Source organism: Pristis pectinata, chromosome 24 (genome assembly GCF_009764475.1).
Source record: "Pristis pectinata isolate sPriPec2 chromosome 24, sPriPec2.1.pri, whole genome shotgun sequence".
Taxonomy (NCBI): Eukaryota; Metazoa; Chordata; class Chondrichthyes; order Rhinopristiformes; family Pristidae; genus Pristis; species Pristis pectinata.
Genome location: NC_067428.1, coordinates 802,200 through 824,504, shown reverse-complemented (window position 1 = coordinate 824,504; position 22,305 = coordinate 802,200).

Sequence of the window (22,305 nt, the reverse complement as noted above, 5' to 3'; positions counted from 1 at the left end):
TGGAAGTGGCTCTTAATTAGAGTGGGAATATTGATGACCGTCCTACTGTACCCTGTTATCAGTGGACGCTCTGCTCTTGCCCTATACTGTGGCCTGGGCTTTGTCAGGCCTCTCAAGAAATCTGATTTGATGTGTTTGAGTCTGCGTTTACTGTAACCTCTCTGTCTAAGAGCAGTGCAGAGGATAGTCGTGGCCTGGTTGAAATCCTCCTCCCTGCTGCAAAATGCGGTGGAAGCGGGTAAGTTGTGATTTGACGATGCCCCTGAAGGTGTGTTTGGGGTGATGTCTCGCTGTGTGCAGGAGGGTATGGGTGTCCGTTGGCTTGAAAAAGACATTAGTCGCTGGTTTCTGTCTACCATTTTCTGCTACGAGTTTAAAAACGGTGGTGTCTTGGATATCGACTTTATCTCTACTCCTGATGGCCTTCACTTTTATGGAGGGGTGATGTGTGTTCAGGATTTGGATGAATTCCTCTAACTCTCTCTCAGAATGTGTCCAGATACCCCAGATGTCATCTAGATATCTGTAGAGGCATGGGGTTTTGTTTTGGGACATTTCAGGAAGACTGTCTCTTCCCACTTTGCCATGTATATGTTGGCATAGGCTGGGGCAAATTTCTTTCCCATTGCCTTGCCTTTGACCTGTAGGTAGAATTCATCATTGAATTCAAAGTCATTTTTTGTCAGGCTCAGCTGGAGGAGTTTGATTAAAACCTCGTCTGACCTCTCCGGGTCTGGGTATTTCTGTAGGATCTCTCTGACTGCCTCGATGCCCCTGTCTGTCTCTATATTTGTGTACAGGCTTTTAATGTCCATGGTGAAAAGTATGGTGTCGGGGGTACTGAGAGGGAATTGACTATTTGGACAAAGTGGTGATCCTGTCCCGGGGAAAGTGCGGCCTTTCCACCTGCACCATTCGCTACCTGTTGGTTATGGCAACGGCGGATCTACTGGTCATTGTCATAGAGGTCATTTTGTATCAGATCATTTATCATTACTCTCGGGGGGGGGGGGGGGGGTTGTTGTACATCACCCCTGTGTGTACCGTTATTCGTGCACTGAATTTTACAGCCATCGACTGTTCTGTCTGGTTCACTGTCACCTTCACCTTTGAACGATTTGTCGCCATTTGTTGCCAGAAGTTGAAGACAAAATATTGCACCGGAAAAACTGCAGCTGTGGTTCTGACAACAACCGGCGTTCTGCTTTGACAGAAAAACGTTCCCCTCCTCTTCACACAGGAACCCAGAGAGATAATTGATAACGTAGAGTGGTTCTGTGTATCAATGGATAGCATTTACAATGACCTCGGGTGGGTGGGATTTGACTGGTTCTTCACGGTTTCAACCCCACTGCTCCCTTTCGCTGTAAATCTGCTGCTCAATGCTCTGACAGTCCGGCACATCTTAATGGTCAGTCGGGTCCGTGAGGGACTGAGGGTTCAGAGCAAGGGAGAAAACCGTAGTGATCCCGAGATGGAGAGCAGAAGGAGGTCTGTGGTTTTACTCTTCACCATATCCGGCAGCTTCATCCTCCTGTGGCTGACGATTGTTGTAAATTTATTCTATTATCAGATCACAGGAATAGGAGCAGATTTTAATGAGTCCCAGTTGATCTTCAACTAAGTTGAGTTTTTTCTGAGAAACTTCAGCTGCTGCACGAACACGTTTATTTACGCGGTGACTCAGTCCAAGTTCAGGGAGAAGGTGAAGAGCACGGTGAAATATCCGCTCACCTCAGTGCTTCAGTTCATTCCTAAAGCAGCCCCCCACCCATGAGTACAACCCACGGGCGGCTGGCAGTTCCCTCAGTCCTGACTCCAGCCCCTCACTCACCTCCTGATCGCCCAGGTGTCAGTCCCCCGGCGGATTGTCCCAGCTACGGGACATCAGGGCCATCACAGCGATACCTCTCATATTTCCCCAATGTTTCCATATCTCTCCGCAGTGGAATCATCCCGGCGTAAGCTCCACCCTGGGTTAATCGACCCATCTCCCTCGGCAGAGGGGTCCGCCCGGTGTAAGTACCACCATGGGTTAATCGACCCCTCCCTCTGTGGTGCGGTCCAGTCCGGTGAAAGTTCCGGCCCTGGGACAAATCGTCCCATCTCTCTGCACAGTGGGGACCATCTGCTGTGAGCTCCGCCCTGGGACCAAATAACCTATCTCCCTCCGCGGTGGCGACCAGTCTCCTGTAGGCTCGAACGTCGGACCATTCACCCAATCTCCACAGTGGGGATATTATGGTGTAAACTCCTCACTGGGATCAAATGTCCTATCTCCCTCCACACGGGGACCGTTCTACTGTAAACGCCACACTGGAACCAGTTATTCTAAACTCCTTCTGCTGTGGGTCCGCTCTGTTGTAAACTTGACCCTGGAACAATTGTATCGATCTCTCTTCGTGGTGGAGACAGGTCGGGTGTTAGCTTCACTCTGGGATCAGTCGTGTCAATTACCATTCTTTGTATGGTCCGTCTGGTATAACAGTTCCACGAAACCACTAAATAATCTACCTCAGTGTGGTCCGTCCGGTATAACCTTCCAACTGGGACCGGTTGTCTGATCTCATTCCGAAGTGTGACCAACTCTTAGACTCTCCGCCATCGCGGCCGATGTTTGTTCCAGACACTAAGACCGACAGCACGGTCCCGACACTGATCCTGTTTCACCAATGTTTTCCAAACGAAAGCAGTACACACCCCTCCCCTCTCTCTCTCCCCACAACGCACACGTCCTATGTCTCCGCCCATTCCAGTCTTTCTCCTTTGTCTGGACAATGAATGGATGTTAGTGACTGTTCGGTGGAAGTAGATGTACCGCCGGTCCCGGCGGGAGGTGTGTTCTGCGAATCATTGTATATGATTCACCTATGAGGGAGAGAGAGGAGGAGGGCAAAGAGGGAGCGTTGTGAAAGGGAGAAAGAGAGAGATCGAGGGAGAGAGCGGAAAATGATGTTGTGGCCAATACAGAGACTTGGTGGAGAGAGGGACAAGACTGGCTGCTCAACGTTCCCGGGTATTAATGTTTGAACGTGACGGAGAAGGATGTCAACGAAGTGCAGGACCTGCACCACTACCGAGGGAGAACGTTACAGCTGCGCTCAGAGAGGACATACTGAAGGGCTCGTCTGAGGGAATATTGGTAGAGCACAAAAATAAGGAAAGTGAAATCACGATGATGGGGCTCTACTATAGTCCTCTTCACAGCCAACGGGAGATGGAGGAATAGGTATGTAGGCAGATTATAGAAATGTTCAAGAGCAACAGGGTTGCCGTGGTTGGAGACTTTCACTTCTCCAATATTGACTGGGACTTCCACTGAGAAAGAGGCTCAGAAGGGGCAAGATTTATGAGGCGCATCTCCGAGGATTTCTTGACTCAGTATGTGGATAGTCCCAGCAGAGGAGAGGTCATACTAGACCTTGTATTGGAAAAGGCCCTGGCCAGGAGGTTGTTGATTAAGTAGGAGAGCATGTTGGGAATAGTAATCAAAACACATGAACAGTTAAGATAGCCGTGAATTTTTAAGTCTGGACCTCAGGATAAGTGCTAAATTGTGGAAGGCAAATTACCGCATCATTAGGCAGGAGTGAGCGAGAGCTGACTGAAGGCAGCTGTTATCGGGCAAGTCCACATATGACTGCTGGAAATTGTCTGAAAAAGACTGATCGGAATTCAGGGCCGGAATATTACAGGAAGAAGAAAAGACAAGGATGGCAAGGTTCTGGAAACTTGGATGACAAGGGATGTTGTAACAGAGATTAAGAATTAATCTTCCCTGCCCTACCCCTTTCCGCCTTCCGCAGGGACTACATCCCGTGCCTCCCTGCTCCTCTAATCCCTCCCTCACCCCTGCCATGTTACCATGCAAATTCAGAAGGTGCAACACATGTCCTTACACCACTTCCCTCCTCAGTCCAGGGACCTAAACCTCTAGCACCTCCTCCGTGGGAAAGATACAATATGCTTTCATCCTGTCTTGCCACTTATGATCTCATACACCTCCATCGGGTCATCCCTCAATCTCCTGCGTTCCAGGGAATAAAATGCTCCTCGACACAACCTCTCCTTGTAACCCCCAAGTCCAAGCAACTTGCTGGTAAAACTTCCCCGCACTCTTTCGAGTTTGGTGACATCTTTATATAACAGGAAGACCAACGTCGCACACAATATTCAAGTGAGACCTCACCATCGTCTTATATAACCGCAACATAACTTCCCAATTCCAATACTCAGCGTCGTGACTGATGCAGGCCAGCGGGCAAAGCGCCTTCTGCACCGCACTATCTACTTGTGACGCCGTTTTCATCGAACTATGCACTTGCACCCCTAGGTCTCTTTGTTCCATAACACTTCCCAGGGTTCTACCATTGGCATAGGTCCTACCATGGTTTGATCTCCCAAAATGTGATACGTCACATTTATCTGGATTGGAAGCCATTTGCCAATCCTCGGCCCACATACTCAGATGATCAAGATCCCCCTGTATTTTGTCGTACCCTTCTGCACGATCTACAACACCGTCTATTATAGTGCCATCTGCAAATTACTAACCATGCCTTGTACATTCACATCCAACAAAGGTCCCAGCACCGACCCCGGTGGCACAAGGCCAGACGAATGCCTCCAGTCATAGAAACAACACTCGACTATCATCCTATTCATTTCAAGAGCCACGGGGTGATGTTGCAGCTCTATAGAACTCTAGTCAGACCACATTTGGAGTATTGTGTTCAGTTCTGGTCACCTTATTATAGGAAGGATGTGGAAGGTTTAGAGAGGGTGCATAGAAGATTTACCAGGATGCTGCCTGGATTGGAGAGCACGTCTTCTGAGGATAGGTTGAGTGATCTCGGGCTTTTCTCTTTGCAGAGGAGGATGAGAAGTGTGCAAGGTGATAAGAGGCATAGATCGAGGGGACATTTAGAGACTTTTTCCCCAGGGCGACAATGGCGGCAACACGAGGGGTCATAATTTAATGGGATTGGAGGAAGGTTTCAGGCGAATGTCAGGGGTAAGATTTCCCCCTCTCCCCCATAGTGGTGGGTGGGTGGAACACACCGCCGGCAGAGGTTGTGGGGGCAGATACATTAGGGACATCTAAGAAATTCTTAGATAGACACATGAATAATAGAGAAATGGGGGGCTATGTGGGAGGGAAGGGTGAGATCGACCTTAGAGCAGGATAAAATTTCGGTACAACATTGTGGGCCGAAGAGCCTGTACTGTGCTGTAGTGTTCTATGTACTCTGTTCTGAATTAAAATTTACCTCTAGTATTTTGCCCCAATTTTTACTGATGCGCCGTAGAAACCATCCTATCGGGATGCTCCACGGTTTGGTATGATAACTGCTCTGCTTGTGACTGCAAGAAACTGCGGAGAGTTGTGGACACAGCTCAGCAGATCACGGAAACCAATCTCCCGTCCATGGACTGTCTACACTCCTCACTGCCTCGGTAAAGCAACCAGCATAATCAAAGATTCTCCTCACCGCGGACATCCTCTCCTCCCCATCGCGGAGAAGATACAAAAGCCTGAAATCACGTTCCACCAGGTTCAAGGATAGCTTCTACCCCGTTGTACAAGACTCTCAAGGTAATTGTACAAGATAATTGTGCAATTAAACGTTCGAATGCATTCTTGACCTCAATCGACCTCGTTATGACCTTACATTTTGTGTACCAGCACGCACTTTCACTGCAACACGTTCGTCTGCATTCTGTTATTGTGTTCACTTTCCCTGGTGCTGCTCAAAGCACTGCGTAATGAATTGATCTATATGCAAGACAAGTTTTTCACTGTACCTCTGTGATATTACCTCTCAATCTCCATCTTCCTCCAACCTTACAACTTTCAGTTCCTTTAGTTCTCACCTCTTAACCGTCCTACCTTCAATAACCATCGGCAGACGCAAGATCTTGATCTCGGGTATTCCATCTCCAAACCTCTCTCACCTTCAGGAAGTTCCAGACACCCCGACTGTTGATCAAGCTTTTGTTACCTTGGCCCTGTGAATCATTGTTCCCTATTCTTCCCTGAGAACTTCTGGTGTCTTTTCTTTTGTAAACTGCAGACAGTTATGTTCACCCAATGAGCTACATCTTGGTCAGAGTCATCTCCAGGTTTCAGTTACAATGCAGGATGTCGAAACAGCGTGTTGACCAGGAAACCGAGCCCGTTTAGTAATTAAGACTATAGTCATCAGGTAACGTCCACCCCAATATTCTGCAGTCTGTCTGCATCTATTGGAAGCAGTTTCCTGACACATTGTCTTCCTGCCAACCATGCCAAAATCAGAAAACTCAGTGCAGCACTATTAAGATCCAACAGGAACAGACAAGCCTGCACAAACTTCTTATAGAAATTCTCCGCCCAAATTCCCACCGGATTCATTCCCTGCTGTATTTGATGAGCTCCCCCTCCCAGACATCACTGTGCATTCTCTGGGCAATTGTATTTGACTGATGTTAATTGCGGGGCTAAACGGAAACTGTAGAGAGTTGTGCTGAGCTGCGACCACATCATAGAAACCATCCATGAACTCATCACTTCTCGCTGCCTCGGTAAAGCAGCCAGCAAAATCAAACTTCACTCCGACATGTTCTACCAACTCTCATCGGCCACACGACAGAAAAACCTGAAAGCACGTACCACCTGTCTCAATAGAGCTTCTATCCCGCTGTTATAAAAATATTGAACGGGCCCTTGTACGACTATAAACTTTTAACCTCAGTCTACCTGATTATGTTGCACCTGCACTGAACTTTGCCCTATAACACTTCGTCCTTCACTCTTATTACCTTGACTTACTACCTCAATGCAGTGTTATAATGAAATGGTGTGGACGGAATGCAAGAAAAGTTTTTCCTTGTACCTTGGTATGAGAAACAATAATGAACCAATTTACCAGGAACAGTGTCTTCAGCGCAGCATCTTACCATAAAAAAGGGAGATCTATGAAGTAAGAATAGAGGGGAAGAAGCTGTCCCCGAATCGTTGGGTGTGGGTCTTCATGTTCCTGTACCTCCCCGACGGTAGTGATGAGAAGAGGGCATGTCCCGGATGGCGAGGGTCCTCGGTGATGGATCCTGTCTTGATGCACTGCCTCTTGATATCCTCGACGGTGGGGTGGGTTGTGCCCTTGAAGCTGACTGAGTCTCTAACCCGCTACAGACTCTTGCGACTTTGTGCATTGGAGGCTCCTTACAAGGCGAAAAATTCTGTGTTTCATTGACCCTCACGGTATTTGCTGCGGTGGGTGTGTTTTTCTCCCCCTTGAAGGCCACTGTCCTCTCCGCTGGAGTGTTCTCCCACAGCCCCACAGCTGTGTTGTCTTAAATCTGTCTTAGTTACTTCAATTCCCGTGCACACCACAAATTTTCTGATCAGACCACCGACATTTACATGCACCCCACCCAGACCGGATCTCTTCACCCCACTTGTTGCCGTTGACAGTTTGAATGGCGACAGGCCCACAGGAGTGACCGTAGCAGCAACAGCCATGGGACTGTGGGAGGTCATTCCACCGAGGAGGACAGTGGCCTGCAAGGGAAAAAAAAACACCCACCCCAGCAAATACCGTGAGGGTCAAAGAAACACAGAAGTTGTCGCCTACTAAGGAGCCTCCAATGCACAGGGTCGCAAGAGTCTGTACAGGGTTAGAGACTCAGCCAGTTTCACGGACACAACCCACTCCACCATCGAGGATATCAATAGGCAGTGCATCAAGACAGGATCCATCACCGAGGACCCTCACCATCCGGGACATGCCCTCTTCTCGTCACTACGGTCGGGGAGGTACAGGGACCTGAAGACCAACACCCAACGATTCAGAAACAGCTTCTTACCCTCCATCAGATTTCTGAACAGTCCATGAACACCATCTTACTCTTCCTTACCCACGACTTTCTAAATTTACATTACGTCTTTGCACTGTACTGCTGGTACAAAACAGCACATTTCACGTCATACATCAGTGATATTCAGCCAGGTTGTGAACCAATAAGGAGGGTGAACTGGATTGGGGCAGGAGGGCCGAAGGACCTGCTTTCGTGCTGTGCAACTGACTGAGGGAGGGGTGGAGAGGGGAAGTCTCTTCACTCAGGTCAACTGGGCTTCCGCAACTTGCATCTTCGTTTAACTTACCTAATATCGACTAGACTGTCACTGTGCCAAGTGCTTAGATGGGGTGGAGTTTGCGAGATGTGATCAGGAGAGTTTCCTCAGCCAGTAATAGAGGACCCAAGAAAGGCATCAAATCTCAACCTTGCATTGGAAATATTGGGCAGGACAAGGGACAGAATTGTCAATACGGGAGAATGTTGGGACCAGTGACCATATTTCTATTTGTTTTAAATTGGATGTGGAAAGGGACAGATGTGGTCCACAAGTTAAAAATCTGAATGTGGCACGGCAAACGATGATGTCGGACAGGAATTTGCAAACGTTGATCTCAGTAGGCTGTTTGCAGGCAAAGGACATCTGGCAAGTGGAGGCTTTTAGAAAACTGATGTTTAAGATCTGCATCTTTTCTGTTCGAGTGAATGGCAAGGCTGTCAGTAGCAGTGGTCCCTGGATGAGGAAGAATATAAGGCTTTGGTCAAGGAAGAGGCATTGGTCCGGTACAGGCAGCTGGGATCAAGTGAATCCTGGAGTATCGGGGATGCAGGCGTGTACTGGAGAAGATCAGAAGGGCAAAGCGGGCACAAAATAACTTTGGTAAAGATGGAGAATTGCAAGAGAGTTTAAGTGCGTCAAGGTTGAAGAGTAACCAGGGAGAGAGTAAGGATCCTCAAACATCCAAGGGGACATTGTGTGGAGCCTCGTGAAAGGGGCAAGGTCTGTAATGCGTTTGTCCCCTGTGGAGAAAGACAAGACTTCGGAAGGTGAGGTAGTCAATAGGATGTCTTGGGAATTAGCTCACTTTATAGCAGAGGTGCTGAATGTCTTAAACACAAGGTACACAAATCTCTAGGACCTGATCCAGGTATCTCCAAGAGAACTGCGGGAGGCCAGAGAAGAAAGTGCAGTAGCCCTGGATGAGATATTAGTATCATTAACTACAGGTGAAGTACTAGCGGAATGGACGGGAGTCCACGTTGTGCCTTCAGTTAAGAAGGCGGCAAAGATAAAGCTGGTAGCTATAGGCCAGTCGAACACATGCAGTAGGCAAGTTATTGGAGGGGTTTCTGAGGAATTAGACATACACGCAGCTGAAGAGAGGGTTTGCTTAGTCAGCACAGTTTTCTTATATGGGGGTAATCGTGTATCAGAAATGTGATCGTTTTTTGGTAACCAGGAAGATCAACGACGGTAGTGCAGGAGGCATAATCTTTATGAACTTGAGTTAGGCCTTTGTTAAAGTTCCACATGGCAGGCTGCGCTGGAAGGTTAGATCACATGTGATCCAGGGGAAGCTAATAAGTTGTATGCACAATTGGCTTGATGGTAAGAAGCAGGGTGTGAAGGTGCAAGTTTTTTTTCGCAGACTGAAGACCCGTGATTAATGGTGTTCCCAGTGATCACTGCTGGAACAATTGATATGTATCAATGTCAATGATTTGGATGAGAACAAACAAGGCATCGTTAGCAAATTTGCAGTTGATACCAAGAGTGTTGTTCTGTGAGTAATGTCACAGTGGTGCGTACATGGATGAGCTGCTGGAGAAGGTGGTGAAGCAGGTACAACGTTATGGACATTTGGGTAAGTACATGGACAGGGAGAATTTCGAGGTATATTAGCCAAATGGGACCAGCTTGTTCAGCAGATAGGAGGTCCCACGTCCAAAGGTTAGTTTAACTTTCTTCACCCAGACAGCCATAGCTGACTTGGGCCAGGTATTTTGGCTGAAGAGGGAGGTCACCATTATTAAAGTATAGACCTTGCGTCTGTAGGTTTGAAACCCCACTCGCGTGATCCTCTAACCCCCAGTCGTCTTCCGCCTGGACATCAGCTTTCCGGTATACAGGTATGTTCCTTAAAATTAAACTACGCCTACCAACAAGGTTAAAGGGAAAACCGCAGCTTCCCACTCTCTCAATCCCCACACTGACTGGGGCAGCCCCCGCTCACTAATTGGAGTCAGCTGCTCCCAATACACCTGTCAGCACAGACCAAGCCAGGTGTCCAGAGTATTGGAACTTCCCTCTAATCAGAGGGCAGAATATAGATGAAGATAATGGAGTCACTCAGTCATTTATTTACTTCCTATTGACAGGAAAATTACTTTTGTTAACAACTAAAAGAAACTGGATTCAAAGTAACATCCATCCCAAGTCACTGCGGGGCATTTTCTGTCCATTGCAATTCATAGGCACTAGTTTTATGAATAAAAAGACACCAAGATCAAACTCAAAGTTTCACCCACTCAAAATGTGGTCTGTTTCTTCTGGAAGTTATCCACGTACACATTTCTTGCCTGGACGCTGCGAAACATAACAAGAAATAGTACAAAGACCGATTCGTGTCGACACAATCCGGTGGTAATGCTCTTAGTGAAAGCAGTTTCACAATTGGTAATAAATAAATAAGCTTCACAGTTAAATTTAACACTAGCCTACTTTCCAATTCTCGGGAGCCAGACCTAACGTCTAAAGTCAGAGTCCTGAATAGCTGTCAACACCACAAATTACCACAGCTTGGAGTTACAACCCAAGAAACAAACACCTCAGAAGAGAAAAGACAGCGGTGCTCTGACAGATCTCCTGCCCTGTACATAAATGAAGTCAACAGGAATAACATACACATGCGCTGCTGTAAATACTTCCAACGGTGACAGGCCAGGTCAACTAAATTAAGGCGCTGCAACATCTCCGCTTTATGTACCAAATAAGCCAAGGAGTTCCTACCACGTGCCGACAACAACCAACCCAACTGGTTCACATATTAACTCTTACCACGCTGGAGGTGTGTACAATGATTGTTGTATATGTTCCAGACGTTTTAGAAAAGCTGGCTGGACAGCTGGAACGTACAATCTCCAGCTGGGTACAATAACTGTCTGGGAACAATAGTTATCCCTCTGTTGACTCATTACTGTTTGCATAATCTGGGTGCTCATATTTCCTTCTGTCAAGTCCAACGTGGAAGTTGTTGCCGTGGGCAGACAGACACGGGGTGTAAATGCCGTGAAAAATCATCTGTGTGCAGCAGCATCATCGCACTTTACAAACTTGACAAAGATAAGTTAAGGCAACTGAAATCAATATAAATTATACATCGCTTATATGACAAGGTAAACAAAAATAACACAGCGACATTGGTGCAAGTGGAGATACTGTTAGGGTTTTTCAGGTCGGTTTAATAACCTGATGGCAGTGGGGAAGAAGCTGTTTTTGAACCTTGAGGTGTGGATCTTCAGGCTCCTGTACTCCTGCCGATGGCAGCATCGAGAACAGGGCATATCTCGGTCGGTGGCTGTCCCTGATTATGCGTGTCTTCGTCCTGAAACAGCCACCTCTTATGGATGTTATCGATGGTGGAGAGAGATGCACCCATGATGGAACTGGCTGAGCCCGATCGCTCTCTGTAACCTCTTGTGCTCCTGTGCATTGGAGTTCCCATAACAGGCCATGCTGCCACCAGTCAGAATGCTTTCCACAGAACATCTGTAGAGGATTGTCAGGGTATTTGAGGACATGCTGAATCTCCTTGAACTTGTAAGAAAGTAGAGACACGGCAGCGCCTTCTTCGTCGTTGCATCTGTGTGCTGGGCCTAGGATAGGTCCTCCGAGATGTTGAGAAGTATGAATAAGTGAGGTAGAGTGTACAATATCGGACTGGGGACAATAAATAACTGGCAGAGGACATTTTGGAAGTCCACAGATGAAGAGCTAGTGGAGTGTACCTGGAGAGTTTTATTTTAGAGAACCAGGGGACCAGCATGCACACGATGGGTCAAATGAGCTCCTGCTGTGCTGTAAATCCATGATCATTTCCCAACACCTCCAATAGAAAGCGAGGACTGAACGTACCCTGCCGTTGCAGCAGATGGTTCATGGGAAGTCGGTTCTCAATCCGTTTGGAAGCAAGAAAACAGATGCTGAATATTTTCCAAATGTTGAGAGACTGGGAAAGGTCGACGCAAGGCTAAGATCCAACATGTAGCCCAGTGGCCGTAGATCCTATCACAGCGAAGGCGTGCCAGTGGCTCAACTTTCTTGGGACGTTACGGATATTCGGTGTTTCACCGAACACTCTGACAAACTTCAACGTTAAAGTCGAACTTATTGTCATATTCACAGGAGCGCTAATGCACAGGTGCAATGAAAAACTTACACGGGCAGGGAGCTGGTATCGTGTGAACATACACTTCAGGAGCATAAACTCCAACTTGGATTTGACACAATAGGAGCATTCAGTTTGTGCAAACAACAATGAGTCAAGAGAGGTAAAATTATTGTCCCTCAGACAATTATTGCCCCCAGCTAGAGATTGTACATTCTATCTAACTTGTTAAAACATCAGTGACATGTGCAGAAATATTGCAGAAGCCTCTGGTGTGGCAAAGGTTAATGGAGAAAACAGCCGTTTGATTGCTGTAGTCATGTGACAGGAAGCAGTGGCTCATTTGGTATAAATGGGGAGAGGTTGTCTGGACTCTTACAGATGGTAATACTCAGTGCAGATGTAGAGCTGATGTGCGACTTCTCCAGAACAGGAAGTATGTGAAATCACTGCTTGTTTTATCTTGTAATGTGTCGGTTTTTTAATTGTAATTTTTGAGCTTAGAAGTTTTGATCCTGAGGATTACTGACATCCGCAAATTCAGACTTGCGTAAAGGATCCCAAATGCCGCACTATATCTCAAGTGTATCTGCGCATTGTTCTGATTTCTGTGTCGCTTGGGGAGTCTCCAGATAATAGAACACAGTAACGGATCCCTCAGTACAACTCGTACCTGCTGTTAGAGCAAGTATAATTTAACCAACACCGATCTGACTGCTTCCATTTCACCTTATCTGAATGTCCTTTTATTGATGTTGTTCCTCTCACACGTTCTTTAGCAGCTCAGTGGACATACGCCCCACCCTCTGGCATTACACTCACCATGCAATACAACACGCATGCCGAACTCTGTGCCCACCCAGCCCGTCCAGATTTCTTGTGTTCCTTCAATCTCTCCAAGACCCGCCACCCCATTTCCCATTGCTTCTTAAATGATTCTGTTGTATTTGCTGCAGCCACCTCTGGCAGCTCGTTACATGTACTTACCCTTCCTCTGCAGATACATCTGCCACTCAGGTTCTTGAGCCTTTTTTTCTGTTTTATGAAACCTGTGCCTGATCATTTCAGGTCTCTTTCTCGTAAAAGACTGCTCAACCCATCTCTGCCCCTCAGGTTTTAGACTACTCACCCTATCTATGCCGCTCAAGCTTTATACACCACATTCATGTCACCTTTTTCTCTTGTGTCTTCTGAGCAATCAAGTCCTCGCCTGCCCAACCTCTCCCTATAACTCAGGACCTTTGATCCTGGCAGCATCTTCATAAATCCTCAGTGCGCTTCGCAGTTTAATACTCGTGTATGGTTTGACAAGGACTGTAAACAGTACTCCAAGTGTATTCTCACTATCCTATGCAGCTGCAACATAACATAAGAACTTTGATACGCAATGCAATGACCGCTGAAAGCCAGTGTACCAAAAACCGCTTTTTCTGGCCTGTCTACTGCAATGCCTCTCCCGGGAAGCCATGTACCTGTACCTCCAGGTCCCCCCGTTATACAACACTCCCACTACCCTGCCATTCACTGTGAAAAATCATTCTTGGTCTTTCCAAAATGTAATCTCTCTTGTATGAATTAAGCTGCATCTACCATTCCTTGGCCTCTTTGTGAGCTGATCAACATCTCTCATTGCAACCACCTTCACCACCTATGATACCACCCATATTGGCGTCATCTGCAAACTCGCTAACAATGCCTTGTACGTTCCCCTTCAAAGCATTGACAGAGATGACAGACAATGGCCCTGCACTAGCGTGAGCCTCCACACTTCGAAACAACCTTCCAACATCACATTGTTTCCCACCATCAAATCAATTATGTGGGCAATTAACCAGCATTCGTTGGATCACATGTGACCTGACATTACAAAGCAGCCTATCATGTGGAACCTTATCATAAGCCATACTGAAGCCCACAGACCACATCTACGGCCCTGCCCTCAATGTCCTGCCTGGTTTCTTTCAAAACAAAACTCAATCAATCTCTAGAGATGCACCACGCACAAAACAATGCTGACGATTCCTAATCTGCACCGGTCTTTACAAATGAATATATTATCCCTCCAATTTCTCTCCAGTAACGTGCCAACCACAGATGTTAGACTTGTCTATCGTTCTCAGGGTTTTCTTTACCACCCTTAAAGGTACGACATTCACTACCCTCCAGTCCACTGGTACCTCAACCGTAACTATCGACGAGGTATTTCCCTCAGCCAAGATACCTGCAAGTTAATTTCCCAGTGTTAGAACAGGGTACTACAGCACAGTACGGGCCCTTCGGCCCACAATGTTGTGCCGACATGTTATCCTGTTCTAAGATGAACCTGACCCTCCACTAAACTACCGATTTATATCATTCATGTATATCTAAGTCTTTTAAATGTCCCTAATGTATCTGTCCCCACATCCTCTGCCGGCAGTGCGTTCCACGCACCCACCACTCTTTGTAAAAAAACGCATGATCGCCCCCTTGTATCTCTCTGCAATCACCTTGAAATTAGGTCCCGTCGTGTTACCCATTTTCTCCCTGAGGAAAAAGTCTGACTGTCCACCCGATATGCCTCTTATCTTGTAGATCTCCAAGTTACATCTCATCCTCCTTCTCTGCAAAGAGAAAAAGCCCTAGCTCACTCACCTTATCACAAGACATGCTCTCCAATCTAGGTAAAATCCTGGCAAATGTCCTCTGCACCCTTTCTAAACCTTCCACATCCTTGCTAAATTGAGGCGACCAGAACTGAACGCAATTCTCTAAGTGTGGTTCTTTTGAGCTGCAACATCACCTCGCGGCTCTTTAATTCGATACCCCAACTAATAAAGGCCAAAATTTCATACACTGTCTTAACAACCTTATCGACCTACGCAGCAACATGGACGTAGACATCAAGACCCCTCTGTTCCTCCACCCTGCTAAGACTCCTGCTGTTAGCCTTGTATTCTGCCTTCGAATTATTTCTTTTTCAATATTTTTATTAATTCCAAATAGAAAATACAAAGTACAAGAAACAAAAGAAAGGACAATGTTAAAAATACATTGTATTAAATCGCACTTGAAATCACAATACTTCACAATGATAAGCAGAAATGATAACTAATTAATATCAAAAAATTGAATAATTTTATTATAAAAATATCTAAACCAACTACCAAAACCGAAGCTGTTTGGTAAGAAAAAAGACAAAAACAAACCCTAAAGACATAGTAGTATTGGCCAATATCTGTGCTTTAAGCACCAAATCAGTGGTTTTGAAAGTAGATCAAAAAAGTCCCCATAACATTTGAAAGTTCAGAATAGATCCAGAAATAGAACAACGGATCTTCTCTAAATTTAGATATAATATAACATCCCCTAAGCATTGAACATTAGTGGGGGCAGTGTCTTCCTTCCATTTAAGCAACACAGCCCTGTAAGAATGGAGCTATAAGAGAAATAAAGGGCAATATGTTTAAGTCGAAAGTCTCCAGGATTATCTTTTTCTCCAACATTCCCAGATAATGCAGTTAAAGGATTTGGCTCAAAATTTATTTTAAAAAACTAAAGGTTTGAAATACCTCTAATCCGGTATTTTTTCAAACTCGAATATGACCAAAACATGAATTAAAGAAGCGTCTCCATTATTGCATTTATCACAGTAAGGAGATATATCTGAATAAAAATGCGATAACTTGACTTTGGACAGGTGAGCTCTGTGGACCACTTTAAATTGAAGGAGGGAATGACGCGCATATAATGATGAAGTATTAACCAATTTAAAAATTTGATTCCGAGTTTCCTCAGAAATTGTAATCTGCAGATCATGTTCCCAAACATTTTTAATTTTGTCTAAAGGAACCTTATTCGTTCCTGATAACCTACCATAAATCCTGGATATTGAACCATCATAAAAAGGATTCAAATTAAAAATTACATAGAGTAGGTTCTTATCAGGACTCATAGGGAATGTATATACTTGAGATCGGAGAAAATCTCTAATTTGCAAATGTCGAAAGTGAGTTTTTGTCAAATTACATTTAGTTGACAATTATTCAAACGTTACGGAAGTTCCTCCAACAAATAGATCCTGAAAACAAGTAATACCCAAACTATCCCATTCTTCTAAAACTGTCAGTCATGGAAGGTTTTGAAAAAAAAACAAATAACAAAAATGGGACCAGACAAAGAAAATCTCAATAAACCATAATATTTTCTAAATTGTAACCAAATCCTCAAAACATGTTTAACTACCAAATTATCATTTTATTTATTGATAAAGGAAGTGAAGAGCCAAGCTAAGAAATAAAGTTTTCAACAGAATTAGCTTCCAAGGAAACCCAAACTGGACAGGCCTCATGATTAACATAATGTAATCAAAATATAAGATTACGTATATTGCCTGCCCAGTAATAAAACCTAAAGTTGGGTAAGGCAAAGTCTCCATTATTTTTAGCTTTCTGGAAGTGAACTCTATTATTCCCATATGTAAGAAGATATAATTGAGTCAAGGGAATCAAAAAGACTTAAGAATACAAACAGGTGAGGCCTGAAATAAATACATAAATTTAGGTGAAATATTCATTTTAATAGCATTAATGCGGTTAATCAACAAATAAAGAAAGGGGTGACCAGTTTAATATGACCCTTTCACTTAATTCCGTAAAGCAAAATGTTCTCTTTAAATGTTTATTATTTTTAGTAATTGTTACAACCAAATAGGTAAAATGATTCCTTGCAATTTTAAAAGGAAGGTTAATATCGAATGACATCAGATTGTTCAAAGGGAAAGGTTCGCTCTTGTGTAAATTTAGTTTATATCCTGAAAATTGGCTAAAACTGGAAGGTCGAGAAAGCATAGAAGGTAATGAAGTCTCAAGATTGGAAATGAAGAGCAGTAAATCATCAGCATAGAGCAAAACTTTGTGGGTAATACGTCTCCTAAATATACCAGCGATATCTGTAGATTCTCGAAGCAATAGCGAAAGGTTCTAATACCAGGACAAATAGCAGGGGGTTCAAAGGGCATCCCTGTCTGGTTCCGCGTTGAAGTTTAAATGGTTCAGGAAGTTGAAAATTAGTAAAATCATGGGCAGAGGGAGATAAAGTAATTTAATCCGTGGAATAAAATCGGGCCCAAAATAAAATTTCACTAATGTTTTAAATAGGTAACTCCATTCAACCCGGTCAATGGCCTTCTCGGCATCAAGAGAAATCACAGATTCCGATATTTCCTTAGAAGGAGAATATTCAATAAACGACGAATATTAAAATGAGAATAAAGGTTTTTGATAACCCAGTCTGATCATCGGATATAATTAATGGTGAAATATTTTCCAATCTACGAGGCAAAACTTTCGATAAAATTTTAACATCGACATCCAGTGACGAAATTTGTCGGTATGAAGAACATTGGGTTTTTATTCTTAAGAATAAGTAAAATGGAACCTCCATAAAAGGATTGTTGTTACCTTCCCAATTTAAAAGAATCCGAAAAAAAGAACTAAAATAAGGTACAAGCGTGAGGAAAATGCCTTATAGAATTCTCCAGTAAATCCATCAGGACCCGAAGTCTTTCCAGAGTATATTGACGTATAACCTCGGCGATTTCCTCATAAGTAATCCACTTGTTTCCGGTTATCAGCAGAGTGTAGAAATATTGAATTGGTCGAAAAAGTTGTTCATTCCAGTATCGTCTTTAGGAGAATCAGAACTATAAAGTTTAGAATAAAACTCTCTGAAAGTAACATTTATTTCTAAATGATCCTTTGTCTTTTCTACATCGGCTTTGCCCATTTCTTTAATTTGACGTCGAGTTAGAGGTTTTTAATTGGTTAGCCAATAATTTTCCTGTTTTACCTCCATGAAAATAAAATTGACTTTTATCTTCTAAAAGCTGATTCTCAGTTGGAAATTTTAAAAGGAGTTCGTGTTTGGTTTTAATTGCGACTGGTCTTTTATATAAAGTAGAATCCAGATCCAAGGCATATTTTCGGTTGAGAAGTTTCAATTGATTGGCTACATAAATCCTGTGTTAACTTTTCTCTTAACGCTTTCCGCGTAAGAAATAATTTGTCCTCTAATACAGGCTTTAAAAGCATCCCATATAATAAGACTAGTAGTATATCCCGGGGTATTCTCTTTAAAGAAAAGTAATTTTTTCAACAAATTTTAAAGTCTTTATCAGATAGCAACGTTAGATTAAAGCGCCAAGATCTGTTTATTTGAGGGAGTCCAGGGAGATTTAAAGATATAAACACAGGAGCATTGTCTGAGAGCAATTTCTTGATATTCACAGGATCGAATTGATGGAATCATTTGACTATCAATTAAAAACAAATCAATCCTGGAATATGTATGGTGAACATGAGAAAAAAATGAATATTCCCTGTCTTCTGGATGAAGAAAAAGCCAAACATCAGTAACGCCAGCTTTCATTAAAAACGATTGAAGAAATAAAGCTGATTTATTAAGAGCTGCTGGTTTAGTAGATAACCTATCTAACCCTGAGTCCTACCAAAAATTAGTCTCCTCCTAGAACCAGAGTAAAGCTTCAAATCTGGAAAAAAGTGCAAAAACTCCTGGATAATCCGTATTCGGAGCATAAATATTGGCAAATGCCGCTAGTCTAATGTCTAGTTTCCCTGGTACTATAATAAAACGACCATTCGTGTCCGTTATTACCTCATGTTGAACAAATGAAGCAGTATTATCTTTTAACATGGAGATTTCCTGGATTGAGCTCAGAAAGAGGAATGAAATTGCACCCCTCTCCATCGAGTGAAAAAGCGTAAAGTATGACAATTGTGTATATGAGTTTCTTGTAACAAAATAATTGAAGCTTTAAACTCTTTAAAATAAGCAAAAATCTTATTTCGTTTCACAGGGTGGTTTAACCCTTTAACGTTAAAACTAATTAAATTAATCACTCGATCCATTTTAATATTGTTTAAATGTGAGTAATATACAAGCCATACCAGAATATACATTCAAATTAAACAGTGAACTTTCCGATAAGGTATCTAAGCAACAGACTTGGCTAAGAGCCCAAAACAGCTTCCAAAGAGAGAACCCAAACCCTCTCCCACCACTCAAAGAAAGAAAGATGACCAATAGAAAGCCGGCATCTATAACTAAAGACAGTGTAAACCCGACTAATCCTGCTGCCAGGGTTTCAAGGTTGGTTAATTTCAACACAGTCAGAACAGTAACTCGAAAAAAACAGTTTCAAAATCATAAACTAACAAAGATACTTGTTGTTCTATCAGTTAAAAAAACTGAAGAATATATGTAAAATAACATAACAGAAGAAAGATCAAAAATCAAAGTACATAAGCATTCAAAGTGTTAATAAAGGTTATCAAAAATAAGGAAATAGATGTTCGTGAAGAAAATTACAGAGTCGTCTGATCATCAGATTCCAGAAAATTTTGAGCATCTCCAGCCGAGGTAAGCCACTTATGTGAGCCATTATTCAGAATAATTGTAAGCTCTGCAGGGTAACGGAGGGAGGGTTTAAAACCTTGGTTATGAAGCTCCGACATGAAATTTTTGAATTTAACACGTTCATTTAGAACCTCGCGTGAGAAATCTTCAACAATTCTGATCTTGTAATCTTGGTAGTTAATCATTCCTCTTCGGGATTCACGAATTAAAAGGTCCTTAATTTGAAAGTCATGCAGAGAGAATGACTGACCTGAATTTCCCTTCCGTAGGAGGTTTGTACACCGGTGATCTCTGTGCTCGGTCAGTCTTGGGAACAAATTTCAAAATAGTAGGAAACAATTGAGCCAAAAGGTTTACAAAGAATTCCGTAGGTTGATTGCCTTCCACTAGCTCCTTTTGACCAAGAATTCGAAAGTTGTTTCTCCTGCTTCTGTTTTCTAAGTCAATAATGTTCTGCTTGAATTTTTCATTAGATGTAGATTGCTTTTTACAAAGCTTTTCCAAGTCATCGATTTTCTCATCCAAAACCGAGAAAGACGCTTCATTCTCGTTAATCCGTTCTTCGTGATCATGTAAAGTCTCTTGGAGAGAATCCAATATAGAATTACTCTGAAGTTGCTTTTGAAATTGTTCAAATTTCTCGGAAGAATCATCCATGTTTTTGAAGCAATGGTAAAATAGATTCCAGAGATGCAGAAGGGTCATCATCCTTAGAAGTTTTAATACCTTCGGCACTCCTTGCAGTCATGGTAAAGTAAAATAATGACTGGAGAGTGTTTCAAACCGGGTTGAAAAGCAAGATAAATGGGAGCAACTGCAAATAGCTGTTACTCCATTAACGACTTGCAGGCTTCATGAGGAGACAGAAAACAAGAACCTCGGACCAGTTGTACGAGGGTAAGGGTTGAGTCTCCCCCGGAACTAACCTTTGGATGCAGTTACCTGCCTCTGCTGCCCTCACGCCGCACTGCCCATGACCATGAGCTGAACATGAACTAATCTAAGGGTGAAGAATTCCTTCTGAGATTCAAAGTGGCATAGAATATTCGTGCCGCAGAGCACAGAAACAGACCCTTCGGTCCATGTTGTCCATGCCGACCATCCTGTCTGTACTGATCACGTTCAGCAGCGTTCTCTGACATGGCGATGGATGTGCTTGTCCAAGTATTTTACATGTTGTCAGAGCACCTGCCTCCGTCCCTTCCTCCGGCAGTGCGTTCCACATTGCAAGTAGACCCTGGGCGATAACACCGTCCACAGATCCTCTCTCAACCTCTACCACCTCAGCTTAAATAGAAGTCCTCTGGTCTTAGACTCATCTGCTGTGAGGAACAGTTTCTACCATCTACTCGATTGTTCAAACACCACCGTTGGTTCAAACTGGTGGCTTCTTGTCTCCATCATTGTATCACTGAAGCGGCCCACGCCTTCCTACGCCAAGTCCTCGACAGTAGTTAGACATGGGCTGATAAATGATGACCAATATTCCAACATATTAACTACCAGACTGTGACCATCGCCAGCGAAAGTAAGTCCAACGGCATCTCGTTGACAGTCAGTTGGATGACCAAGGTGAAATCATCCCCCACCAAAAATCTCAGCATCACATTTTTCGGAACTCAGTCCGGCGGCAAAATCAGTGTGGCTCCAACACCAGGTCAGAGACCGGATATACCGACAACTAAAACCTTTCCCACTGCGATCCGTCAGTCTGGAACGCAGTTGAATACTTGACGCTCGTCTGTATGAGTGCAGCTGCATAAACACTCTTAGATTGGCACCAACTGCTGCGACTGCGACTGAGCCACATGGACACTTAAATAGGTAGATGTAAAGTGGTCTTTATTCGTCACGACAAGCAGGCGACTTGATCGAAGTGCAGAACAACAATGAGAGTCAGATATTTCCCAGATAGTCATACTTTTTTTTCCAGGATTGGATCTGTTTAATGTGGCATCAGAGTCGGCACAGACATTGTGGGCCAAAGCGTCTGTTCCTTTGCTTTACGTTTCTCTGTTCTATTCAGGTGTAAGAGAAATATAAGCCGGCAACGTTCAGCTGACGTTCCTCCTCAATGGTGATGAAGGCAGAGATTTGATCCAGGACTAAGGGAGGTACATTTCATGCAAACAAGGTGTGGATGGTTCCTGGAATCCCCGGAGTGGGGCACGAGCTTACAGCGAGCTGAGGCGCGACCACACTGAGTGAAGAATCAGTGGAGCGGCTATTTTAGTCTCAGACGATCTGTTCAACCCATTCCTCAACCTATGGTCAAAGGACACACAGTCCGTCTTCAAACCTGGCAGGCTGAAGCCCTGACAGGGCAGCAGGCATTTGGGATTTGCTTGCTGAATGAAGCAGATTGGAGGGAATTAACCACACAACATGAGGTGCAGAGTTGGGTCTGACGGAGTTTGAAACAATATCCCCTTTGCTGGTACAATGCCGCTCCCAATTCACACCCTTTGGTACCTTCAACAATTTCCTTTCTTTGCAGTTTCTCCATTGAATCCCTGATTTGCTGGCACTGTAGTCTAGAAGTTAGGGTAACTCTATTACACCGCCAGCGTTCCGGCTTCAATTATGACCGCTCTCTGTGAGTAGTTTGTACGTACTCCGCGTGTCTGTGTGGGTTTCCACCGAGTGCTCCGGTTTCCTCCCA